The 12,802-nt window shown below is 49.9% G+C and overlaps 1 pseudogene; it reads right to left on the bottom strand.

The window, feature by feature from the left end:
- Nucleotides 1-87: 87 nt before the first annotated feature.
- Nucleotides 88-2,212, bottom strand: LOC150055978 (mediator of RNA polymerase II transcription subunit 17 pseudogene; annotated as a pseudogene).
- Nucleotides 2,213-12,802: the final 10,590 nt, after the last annotated feature.

Below are 12,802 nucleotides of genomic sequence, written 5' to 3'. Positions count from 1 at the left end.
CAGGTGAATCTGGCGGAAGGGGTCTTCTTCCTGGTGCTCCCCCAAGATGTGGAGCCCCGGTCTGCAAGCATCAGAGGTCTGCAAGCATCAGAGGCGTCGAGGGCTGAGCGTAGACATCAGCAGCTCCATTTTGTGGACCAAGTTGCGGCCCGGCATTTGATCCCACTGGACTTGTCTGAAGGGGCTGCGGAGATGATCCCACTTGGCATCCTGCATGGTGTTGCTGTCGGCCAGGCCTTGGCCCTGGGACCGGGGAAACTGCACCAGGACCCTGCTGCCGCTGTCGGGCCTGGTGCGGAGCCAGAGAGTGTGGTGGCCAGTGGGAGAGGCCATGGTGAAGGTGGAGGCATTGCCAGTGTTCTCTAGGGGCCCCAGACCCACGTGGTGACCGAAGCTCAGGACATGCCAGCCCAGGACCTTGGCCAGCTTCTGAACTGCCTGCACCTGATGCTCACACTTGTGACCCAGAAGGAAATGCCGCAGCTCCTCCTCCTCGTGAGACAGTGTGAACACCCTCCCATCTCGGTGCAAAGCTCAGATCTGCTCCGCTCCGACGTTCAACTGCAGCTGGCTGGACTGGCACAGGTGCTCGTAGCCCTGGGACGTGACCCGCACTTTCACTGAGGACTCGTAAGCATCGCTGATGGGGGACCAGTGGGCCTGGAGCTGAGGATCCTCCATGCGGCTTGCCAAGCTGTTGATGGTGGCAGCTGTGGTGCTCCTCAGGAAAGTATGCTTGGCCTGACCAAGGATCTTTTCCCGAATGCCTTGGCTAGAGCGGGAGGCATCCATTTGCTTTCTGTCCCAAGTGGGAGGACCCGAGAGTCTCACTCTCTTGGGGCCGGACGGGGCGCTTGCCGCATGGGGCATGGCCATGGAAGTCAGGGTCTGCTGATGAAACTGTCGAATGAGCAGGTGGAGGTTATGCTCCAGTATGTGCAGGTGCTCCTGGGACCCCGGCTCCTCGGTGGCTGCTGTGGGGGCTGGCTTGTCTCATGGGGCATGGCACAGAGAAATGGAGAAGTGCACGCCCACGAAGGGCTGAGTGAGAATCTGGTTGTTCACCACGACGTGAGGGATGGGTGACTTCTTCTGGACCGCTTCCCTAGCGAGCAAGGAGAAAATCTCTTTGCACAGGAGGACGTTCTGCGCTGCTTCTAATTTTGTCTGCCAAGGTGGGCAGTGCGCTGTGGGTTGTGGCAGAGATTGCCTGAAGAGGCGAGCCTTGCCCAGATCCAGTATGTGTGAAGCCCGCTTCAGAAAAGAGCTCAATGTATGCAGATCTGTCTAAATCACTAGGGATGTGCACGTCAAGGGGGCAGGAGTCTTGAGGTAGCTGCCACTCCTGCTCTGGGCCTATGTTTGGGATGACTTGGAAGGTCCCAAGATGGGGAAATAGCGATCCCGCATTCCTGTAGCTCAGATCTCCAAGAATTTTCTCCCCAACGTTGCCAAGTTTCCAGTGTTGCCTTAATCTGAGCAGCTCCGAGCTGAAGTCTCTCGGTGGATGGTCGGGCTGGTTGGCGGAGGCTGATGCGGTCAGTCTCTGCGCCCCCTTGAAGAGGATCTGTGCGGCTCCAGCCAGCGCCTTCCTTTTAGAGAGCAGCCACATTGCCTGCTGCCGACTCTGCTTGGCAGTCGCTGGCTGACAGACTGGATCGAGAGCCATCCATTTTTGCTCCCTGGCGATACTGAGGACATCGTGGAGCACACACACCTCTGTCAGGGCACCTCTCAACTTGTGCCTCACCGAGTCCCAAGGCCATAAGGAAGGTGGATAGGTTGCGGGGGCTTCCTGGTCTTGTAACTTGTTGCCCTCTCATTCCTGTTCCCCCTCCCCTGCCCGATCCCCCTGCCCCTGCCCCTCCTGCTCCTCCTTTCAGCTACAGTCCTGGCTAAAATTGATGCGCTGGATCTGGCAAGTCAGGTGCTGGGACCAGGAGAGTGGCTGCACGTCCGTCACTGGGCCACCCAGGCCTATTTCCTGCACCTTCCCGTCATAGTTTGACTCGAGGATGAGGCGCAAGGTGTACACCTCGAACATGCTGCCTGCGGCCGGGAGCCCTATGGGGCTGCCAAAGGAGGTTGAGAATCCACCTTGGCCTTCAGGTGCCCAGGCGGGTCTTGGTGCCATGGGGTGTGCAGCTCCATCCTGCTTCCTCCGGCGCACCTTTGTTTTCTTGGACACAACTTCTTCAGGTGAAGCTTCCATGGTGACGGGTGGATGCTAAAGTGTCCCACGGGGTAAGAAATGGAGCCCTGCTCTGCTCCTCACAGCTGCCTCTGAGAAGAGGCTGCAACCCCCCTCCTCTTCTCCTGGGAGGTCTTGCTGCTCCTTCCAACTGCCTCTGAGAAAAGGCTAGAAGCCCCGCGCCTCAGCCTCGACCACACACTCTGTTTCTGGTCGGATTTCCCTGCTCTTCACAACTGACTGAGAAGGTGCATGAAGCCCCTCTTACTGGGATGTCTCGCTGTTCCTGAACCACTGCCTCTGAGCAAAGGCTGGAAGCCCCGGGCCTCAGCCTTGACCACACACTTTGTGCCCGAGAGGATTTCCCTGCTCCTCACCACTGACTCTGAGTAGAGCCTGGAACCCCCTGTTTTCCTGGGAAGTCTCGCTGCTTCTCCACAACTGCCTCTGATCAGAGGCTGGAACCAAAGGGCCTCGGCCTTGACCACCCCCTCTGTCCGAGGGAGGATTTCCCTGCTCCTCAACACCGACTCTGAGTAGAGCCTGGAATCCCCTGTTTTCCTGGGAGGTCTCACTGCTCCTCAACAAGGGCCCCTGAGCAAAGTCTGGAACCCCCGGGCCTCACCTTTGCCACACACTCTGTTTATGCTGGGATTTCCTTGCTCTTCACTACTGACTCTGAGAAGATGCAGGAAGCCCCTCTTCCTGGGATGTCTCGCTGTTCCTGAACCACTGCCTCTGAGCAAAGGCTGTAACCCCTGGGCCTCAGCCTTGACCAGCCCCTCTGTCCCAGGGAGGATTTCCCTGCTCCTCACCAACGAATCTGAGTAGAGCCTGGAATCCCCTCTTTTCCTGGGTGGTTTCGCCTCTTCTCAATAACTGCCTCTGATCAAAAGCTTGAACCCCCTGTTCTCAGCCTCCATCCCTTCTGCTCTTGGAAAGACTCACCTCTATCGCTGCCTTTCTGGGTCCTCCGTCTGCAGATCTGCTTCTGCTGGGCTCCAAGCTACCTTGCTCCACAATCCACAGCTAAGGAATGCATGTCCAGGCCCTGCCTTCTCCTTTTAAAGCCTGCTGGGCCTCTCCAGGCCGCTCCTCCACTTCCTCTCCCCCTTCCAGGAGGCCCAGGCCTGGGCCGGCTGACCACACCTGGAATTCATCCTACCTCCAAGCACAATCACAAACACAGCAACAAAAGAAAAGGCAGGAAACGGAGCTGAGGCTCCACTGGGAGTCTTGTAGACTTCAACAGATCCGGCTTCGGCCAGGCGTTGGAACTCAAGCCCCAGCACAGGCAGGCAAAACAACCTCTTCACCTGTTCTTCTTTTGCCAAGCAGCCAGGATTTCAGCAACTTTCCCCCCAGGGGCCCCTCTCCCTGAAATCCCCGTTCCCTCTTGGAAGAGCTGGTGTCTGCAATCATTGCAAGTTGGCTGCCCTCCTGGGAGACTAGAGACCATGACTGTGTTTGTATCGTATTTCAATGTACCATACTTAGTCAAGTTCTGGGCTAGAGGGCTGCGGCCCAGGGAGTTTGCGCGGCCACGCCCCTCCCTGTGTCGGCCACGCCCCGGAAATGACGCGGTACCCCTCACAGTTAAAAGGTCTGAGCAGCCCTTGATGTCTGGAGCTGCTTCCCAAGTCGGCCTGGTCAGTTCTCCCTGTTTTCCAGCTGGCGTTTAGGGGGTGCCGGAGACTTCTCCAAGGTTTCTTGGAGCAGGGTTTCCACCACAGGGGGACGGTCTGGCCTTTGCCTCAGATTTTTACGAAAAACCAAGAAATACTCCTCCTTCCCACTCCTTTCTCTGAAGCAAACATGTTAGAAATAAGCTATTCCTGGGGCCAGGTCTTTCTTCTTTCTCTAAACATTTTTTTCTGGAGAAAAGCAATCTGGAAGCAAAGGGTATGGGGGTGTTAAGAAAACGGGGCATTGGGGGAGCGGGCTTCTTCCTAAGCTAGGAGTGATGGGAAGGCCTCCTCGCAGTGGACCCAGGCAGGCAGGGGATGCGCACCTCACCTGTCAGTGTGGGATGCAAACCCTGAGACGCCTGTGGCAGGCTTCCTGAAAAGCTACTTGAAACCCAAGCTGGGAAACCTGGAGTGTGGGGTGCCTGGGAGGGCTTAGCCTGAACTTCTCCTCCCACTGTCTAGCCTAGAATATTCTGTTAACTCCATATTCTAACTCTGACATGTCAAGAGTGACTGGCTCCCTGGGCTGTCACCTAGTCTGCAGAAAAAAGCTTTCCCTCTGCTTTTCCCTAGGCTCAGCTGGGGTGTGGACCATGTGATTCCTGTAGGGTGCATGATTTAACTTAGTAGAAGCCCTGGTGGTCTTCTGTTGGTGGTAATTTAAACCCTATATGGGCACCATGTTTAACAAAGTAAAACTAGTTCTTAGACTACCCTTGAGCTATGTGGTAGGTCCCAGGTGTTGGGTCAAATTTGCCTGCCCTCCATGAATCACCTCTCCTTTCTCATTCTGGCTTACCAACATGAAAGGGCTGCACACAGCTGCTGCCTTCAGAGCCTCTGAATTACCTACCTAGTACTAAAAAGAAAAAATTGACCTGTTTCCTAAGTATTTCCTATTTCTCATTGAGACTGGGCAGTCATCTCTCCTCATCCTCACACTTGAAATTAGAAACCCGTAGAAGTCAGTGTTCCTACTTTTTTAGTGAACTTCCCGTTTACCCTGAGCATTGAGTGATACCACAGCCCATTCCAGTGATAACATGAAGATCTGTGAAGGGAGGCCAGTAGCAAAAAGCTTAAATCGTTGTACAGAATGAGTTCTACAAGTGTAGGAGGGGAAGGGATGTATTTTCAACCACTGTGAAATGAGGGCTTTGGCCTTGTTGAGACTGTTAGAGAAAAGTGCTACTACTCTACCTGTTCTTGTGATCAGGACTCAGAAGGAACCATATGGCACCAGCTTCATGGGTGTACATCAAGTTTGTTGGAGCTACCGGAAGTGACAACAAAACAGATTTTTCAATCTTTGGCAGGATTCTGGGCACTATGGCTTGAACTTTCAGCTCAACTTCCTAAGTTAGTGTTTGGGTAAAAAGGGCAGACTGCTGTCAGCAGTAAAACACCTAAAAACACTTGTACCTAAAAACAACAAATAAGGCAGCTGGCAGAACAATCTCAGTTCGTGGAAGGCCTGCCAGCCTATTCCTCAGGCTCTGTCCCGAGGGGCAGTCTTAGTTGAATGGTCTCATCTGTGGGGCTTGGAGTCAGCTGAAGCCAGCCTACTCTTGAGTTCTTGAGTCTCTAACTCTTTAATCAGTTGACTTCAACATCCTTTAATCCATTGATGGACATTTTTTTAAGTAGCTGTCTTAAAGCCAGCCATGTGAAACCACACTGTATTTTCTCTCTTACTGCTGACTTCCTTGAGGTCTCATTCTAATATCTGTTTCTAATTGAAATGGCCAGAAATGTAGCTACCTCCAACTTAAAACTGACTTTAAACCAGGAGAATTAGGATTACTGGAAGTGGATAATCAAGTTGTTTACCAGTAGAATTGCCCATTTGTATATTAACTTCATCAGAAGATTCGTCTGTGCATTTAGCCTTCTACCCCACACTGCACTGATGTTCAAGTCTTTGCCAAATCCAGTCACATTGAAAGTCCACCTTTAGTGCCTAGTTTGAGCCCAGACATTGCCAGCTCCAACTCCTCTGAGCTTCATTGTCCTGACCAATTTAATTGCATCACCACCAGGCCTTCATTATAGCCAGAGCGGTCTGAACCTTAGTCTCCAGCTGTGCTACAGAGCTCCTTTCTGACCATGAAGGCCTCTAAAGCTTGACTCCTGCTTGGTTGTCTCCTGTGCTTTTCCTTCCCAGCCTATTCCTGACACCCCAGTCTAAAGCTAGTGGCTTAAGTGTAGTGTATGTCACATGTTTGTTGCGAGGAATACAGGACCTTTTTCTCAGGCATTTATTCCAAAGCAAAAAACTGCGTGTGTTCCAACACTGAGTATAGAATGCTTTAGGCAATTTGAAGCTGATTTTGAATCTTGAGAGGGAATTGGCAGTGCATGCATCTCCTAGGTTTGCTTTAGATGCCCAAGTCAGGTAATGAGGACTTGACGGTTATCCTCTGCAAGACCTAACTTGTCCTCTGACTCAGTTGCTCATGCCAACGGAATAGGTGAGAATTGTGTGACAGATCTGTGGTCTTGGGACCTTCAGGGGGAACCAAAAGGAGAAATGGCAGGCTCTGCTCTCTGCACTCCTCCCCCGTTGTACTATAGCCAGAATGGGGAACAAGGTGTGAGTGCTGCTCTTCAGGGGAGCTCCTCCTGCTGGTCACCCTTACCATTTCTGTTCATGTCCTCTCTGATTCTAGATCCTGCAGAAAACATTTTCCTCTTGAACAAGCTCTTTGTGGAAATGGTTTTTAAGCCTGATGGAATTGTTTGCTGAATCCCGCCCAGGGCTTCTCTGTAAACCTTTCCAGTTAAGCAGCTGACCAGGGTTATGGAAAACAAGTGAACCTCCCAACACCTGCCTCCAGTTCTACATAGACTTCTAATTCTAAAGTTTTAGGAGCCACCCACATAAGTTGGTTTTGAGGATAATTGCATTTACTGCAGTAAAAGTACAACTTTAATCGGCTGTGCTTCCTCAACAGTGTGACAGTCTTGAACAGCCACTAAAGTTCTCATTGTCACTCATAGGCAGATGAGTATTAACTGAACAGTAAGACTTAGTGGAGACCTAACTGGTTGAAGCTAACAAAGCTTATTCGATAGACCGTGAGGCCTTAGCCTGTGTTCTATACTTCCTCAATCAATCTGTTCTACCACTAGGGGTGATTTCTGTTGTTCCTTTCCCTAGCCCTTTGCCTTTGCACATTGAATTCTCATGAGTGGTATATTGCAACCACTGTTCCTGTCTTGCCCTGCTGTGTGAGGCTCTGCATGGTGGTGTGACAAAGCCAAGTACTACAGCCAAGATTGTATCCCAATCTGCCCCTGATATTTATGCTTCATCCAAGAGGTCAGTCTTCTGTCCTTAGACCATTTGAGTACTTCATATGCACTGGCTGTGTGTTCTTGGTCCTTTTTACATTAGAGGCTCAGTTCTAAACCATTGGGTGCAATCAGGATTTGAGTTTGGATCTCCATCATAGCCTAAGCTGCTGTCCTTAACTCACATTAGGGATCAGAACTTAAAAGCCTTGGTGTTACTAAAAGGTAACTACCTTCCAGTAAGTGGTGGAAGAGAGGGATTTTTTTTCCCCTAACGAAATTCAAAGGATGGCCTAAGAAGCGCTCCAATTGAAAGGCTTTGTTGGGACAAAAATTCACATGCTTCTGCTTCATCTTCCTTTTCTCAATTGAAGGTAAAGACATTGAGCTCTTGCTGTGCTACTGTTGTGGCCAGTGTAATCTGCTCAGGTATGGACACCCTGCAGTGTGGCCTGGATTTCTCCATGGTGTGGAGTGTTGGCTCTTTGGTCACACTGTGTCCAGTGTGGCAGCAGGCTGCCTGATAAAGACAGTCCATTAATGGTGACACTATCTCCAGTCGATGGGAGCTCTGCCTTTGTCTCATACATATCTTTGGTATTTCCTCATGGTTCTGATTAGCCCTGACTCCCTTGCCTAGCCCTGATTGAATAGCTTTTGCTCTATATCCCATGTGTTTAGGCTTCAGTTTTCATAGAACTAGATCCAGTCCTTATTCCCAAGGAGTAAAGACTTGCGGTTTCAGGGAGGAAAATCCTGAAGTACCTAAGAATTCGGTAGCCTCCTCCAGCTCCTCCCCCATAGAACAGGGCTTTGGGTTCCTTACAGCTACTAGCAGTGCTTCAGAAGATCTTCTCCTTTGTCTTCTCTACAGTCTGTATCTGAATATGAGTAGAGGCCTAGCTCTTTCAAAAAGTGCACAGTAGGTAGAGAAAGGCAGTGTATGCCTTTGTTTCCATGAAGAGGGAGGCCAAGTAGCTGCTTACTAGTATTTTCTTTTCCTCATGAGAAATGGAGTGGAGTAAGCTGATGGCTAGATGGGCTTACCATGAAGAGACCCCGAACTTGTTACTTTTACAGTTATCTTGACTCCATGGGGAAGTTTTTCACAAGATTCTGATGTCTTCAAGAAGGCAGGGAAATTTAAAAGGTTTAGATGCCATCTAAGTTTTCAGCCATGTAAGACTCAAGGAGGAGAAAGATTGTGTAAGCTTAATATGCATTAAAAAAAAAAACCTTTCCTAGGTGTTGGGAATGTGCTTACCAGGAAGAATTCTTGCCTAGCACACATGAAGCACCAGATTCAGTTTTTCAGTACCACACGAACAGAAAGAGCTGAAAGTGGTGCTGTGGCTTTAGTAGAGCACTAGACTTGAGCAGAGGTAGACTTGAGCAGAGGTAGAGGAGGTTTTTCAATCTGTTTGCAAGGTGTAGAGCAATGGCCACTCTCAAAGGTGCCTCGGGTAGGAAATGGACACAGGACACTTGTACCTTCCCATGTGTGAAGTGGGACTGGTCAGCAGGGAACAGGGTGTTGTTGAACCTATTCCTGCCAATGTTTGCTCAACTGAGTCTCTCAGCTCTTGGATGCTTCAAGCCTTAGTTGAGCTGTTACTGCCTTTTTTGCCTTGGGCATGCAATCTCTGGTATTGCATGTGAATCTGTGCATCCTGCAAAGGCTTTAGGCTGCTTGGAAGTTTTTGGAATTGGCATCTAAATGGAAAGTACTGAACCCTGAGAGCCAGTGATTGATGATCATGAGGCAGGGGGAGTGGGGCTGCCGTGTTCATGGGTGATTCCTCTCAGATAGACACTAGCTTTAGCGACTGTGTCCTATCACACTCTATCAATACTATACTTGCAAAGATCTGAGAGGAGGCTTGAGGATCATGGCAAAACCAGTGACAAATTCCCTAGAAGCTACCTCTAACTTGATCAAGGGACCTCTTATTTTGTCCTTTGTAAAATGTTCTTTGTAAAATTTTCAAAGTGACACCTGCTGGCTGTGAGATGAGGTGCACTGGATAATGTATAATTTTGTGAAATAGTTTGATAACAGGAGTTACAGAAAGGCAATCACAAAGCAATAGTATTGTAAACACCTTCCTATGTGGGAGGAGAGAGTGATGAGGAGCCAAAGCTTGATGTCCCTGTATACATGGAGTGTATGGTCAATTCAAAAGGAGGAGGGGATGAGAAACTCCTGTGGGTTGGAGGCAAGGCTTACCATGGGGGTTGGTATAGTAAACACGAGGCCAAGTTCAGGCCCTAATGACCCCACAAATTTTCCCAGTAAACCCAGTTCTCTAATAGTGTGGAGACTTTTCAATGTTACCTCTCAGCTAGTCAACAGAAATCAAAAAGACCTAGTGTTGACCAGTCAGGAAAATAGAGGGGAAAGAACAGACAGGACTCATCTCACCAGGAAAGTAGTCTTTATTGTGAAATGGCCTGAAGCAGCAGTCTTTGCTGGGGGGGGGATTGGTGTTTGTCTTCTGAAGCCTAAGGTTATGGAAAATGCTATTAAGTCTGGGAAGGTGAGGGCATTCCAGAAGTTTACAGCCAGGCTTTGGTGAGATTGCCTTACCTGCTTCAAGCATGTCCCCACATAACTGGTGTTTCACCTGTTGTCTATGCACCTGGGTAATACGGTGGGGTTAATCCTTCAGGCAATACTGACTGAAGGTAAAGACAGCTGGTTATCCAGTCAAGGCTAACTTAGTTCCTGAATGAAGATAAAGGAAATGCATTTGCCAGCCAAAGGAACACCAGACTTAGGATTTCAGATTTGAAGGATAGAAGTAATTTGCCTCTTGCATCAACTTCCTTGTGGTGAACCAAAGACTAAGTGTACTTAGTTTCAGAACAGTAAAAACCAAGTAATTGGGAAATGACTAGTTATTACTAAAGAATGTGGGCCCAGCGTGTGGCCTAGTGGTAGTGTTTGCCTCTCATGCACAAATCCATAGGCTTGATTTCCTGATACAACATACAAAAAAAAAGCTGTAAGTGATTCTGTGGCTCAAGTGGTAAGAGTTTTAGCCTTAAGAAAGCTCAAGGATAGTGCCCAGGCCCTTAGTTCCATCTCTAGGATGGGCAAAATTCCTGGTGAAAAGGTTGATCTACCTTCAGAATGCTACTAGTGGATAGAAAGCCAGAAATGTAGCTGATAAGTACAAACATTTGTTTTGAGTTTGAGATGAAGTCTTCCTATGAATCACAGGCTGGCTTTGAACTTTGAATCTTCCCTCAGGGTCTGTAGTACTGGGATGATAAGCACGAATCACTACCCTCGACTCTGAAAAGATACCCATAGGACCCCAAGCCTGCTTTCTACACCACCTCCAATTCCTTGTTTCTTACTGTGGAAAGGAGTGAAATGACACATTTTTGAAAGCTTTCATAAGCAGCAAGAATGGATCATGATAATGTTTAAAATACGGACCATTACTACGTTTAAAATTATGGGAAGGGGAGGGAGAATGCTGAATCCTGGACGACCTTCTGTGACAAGTTACTGCTGTCCAAGGAAGAAGGCTATGAGGTCTTCTGGCCTCCATTGCCTCCTCCATGGCTGTGGGCTGCGGAGTTTGGTCCATGCTGTTGCAGGGCCAATTTCTCTCCTCCATCTGCCTGGTCTCCTGGAGCTGGCACTTGCAGGGCTGCACAGCTGCCAGGGCCCTTTCCAGAGTCTCCTAAGCCTTCTCTCTACCATCTCTGTTGGGAGCTCTCTGAGGGTGCTTTTGCTTTATCTTCCTGCCCTTATGCCCCTGCAGTTCTCCTTGGTGCATCTCCACCAGCGTCTGTGCTTTCCTGGCTGGCTCTCCCACAGTCTCCAGGCTTATCACACCCTGCTCAGGGCGGGCAGTCTTCTTCCTGGCCTCTCCCATGCAGGTGTAGGAGGAGAGCGTTGATCCTTTCGTCCACCTCATACCTGGTGCGGTCACAGCCGATGACGGCCCCATCCTTGGGTAATTCACGAGCGACTGGGGAAGGCGCCCCCAGATGCCGGGCAGGAGGCCTGCTTTGTGCCCTCCCGGAATCCAGTCTCTGGCAGGCATGTCCAGGGCCTGTACGCCTTGATCTTGGTCCTGTCGGGGAAAACCGGGGCCTCGCCTCCCTCCGGCCTTCGGGAAAGTGGGCTGGTCCCTCGGGTTCCCCACGGCCAGTGGTTCTTGTAGTTGCTGGGCTTTCAGTGTCAGGATCAGGGGCATAGGCAGCCCTGCCCTGTACCTGTCAGCTCAGGAGGATGAAATCCCAGGAAGGAAGTGCCAGCCCCATGGAGCAGGAAAGTCAGACTCTTAATACCAAAAACAAAAGAAAGAGCCAGAAATGGAGTGGAGACTCCCAGGCCCTGAGGTCAAGCCCAGCACAAAAACCTTCTCAACGTGTCTTTCAAAAGCAAAGATCTTGGCTTCATCAGTGTAGGCACAAAGCCAGTCTCCTTGGAATCCTTGTTGTTGGCCTTTTGGTAGAGCTAAGTTTCTCCAGGTGAATGGCCTCCTGGAGGAGTAAAGGAGATGGCTGCAGTTCGAGCCTCAGGCTTGATGGAGAGGGTCCACCCTCCCACTTGGCCCAGAAGCTCTGGAGGCAGCATAGAGTGTGCAATGAGTCCTATTCTACCATCCACCTGACACATAGATGTTGAATGGTAGACTCAATGTCATTGAGTTTCATTCAAGAATTAAGAATCCTCCTCTTGCCGCACTGAGTGCCATTTAAACATGTTAGAGCATCGTAACTCAGCATACCAAGCAGAGGGGACACTCTAGACAAAAAGTCTGTCATCCACTGAAAGGTCAGGTACAATGGGAAAGATTCTGAGGCTTTATGCTAGGTTTTCATTCCACTTAGTAAAGGTAGTTTAGCACAGGAGTTAGTGTTAATCTTACCACCGGTATGCTAGAAGACACAGATGCTATATTTTTTTTCTTGATAGGGGTGTGTGTGGATGCTGGAGCTGCTCTGGAACTATGGGGAATGTCCCTCTGCTGTCTGGGAGAGATGACTCCAAAGGTGAGATCTCAATGCTGAGGAAAGAGTGCAGTAAGAGATGTGAGGACATGGTATGACCGGCAGAAAGATGAAGCTAGCCTGAATGAATGCTCATGCAGAAATTGGATTGGGGCTGTGCATGGGAATGTCCCTCTGCTGTCTGGGAGAGATGACTCCAAAGGTGAGATCTCAATGCTGAGGAAAGAGTGCAGTAAGAGATGTGAGGACATGGTATGACCGGCAGAAAGATGAAGCTAGCCTGAATGAATGCTCATGCAGAAATTGGATTGGGGCTGTGCATGGCTGAAGCAGAGCTTAAGGGAATTGCTCATGGCACTGAGAAAAGGTGTTGGGATGTCAACCATGATGCGGGTAAGATTTGGATGATCAGAGTTGCTACGGGACATCATTGTAGGATGGATGGATGGAATAATGGGGACAAGAGGAACACTGGGATGCTGGAATGCACTGGTGTGAGTGGCTGGTGGTTCAGGGAGATACATAACAAGACTGGGATATGCAGGCCAGGGTCCAGCCTTTTGTGTCCTTAGCTGGGGGAAGGAAAGGAGTCCACAGGATGTGTGAGCTCACTCACTTAAAGCCATAGTCTCAAGGGCCCTGACTAAGACCATGG

The sequence above is a fragment of the Megascapheus bottae genome, chromosome 13 (assembly GCF_031878675.1).
Source record: "Megascapheus bottae isolate mThoBot1 chromosome 13, mThoBot2.hap1, whole genome shotgun sequence".
NCBI classification, from domain to species: domain Eukaryota; kingdom Metazoa; phylum Chordata; class Mammalia; order Rodentia; family Geomyidae; genus Megascapheus; species Megascapheus bottae.
The sequence above is the reverse complement of the archived record's forward strand: the minus strand, read 5'-3'. Positions and strand labels throughout refer to the sequence as shown.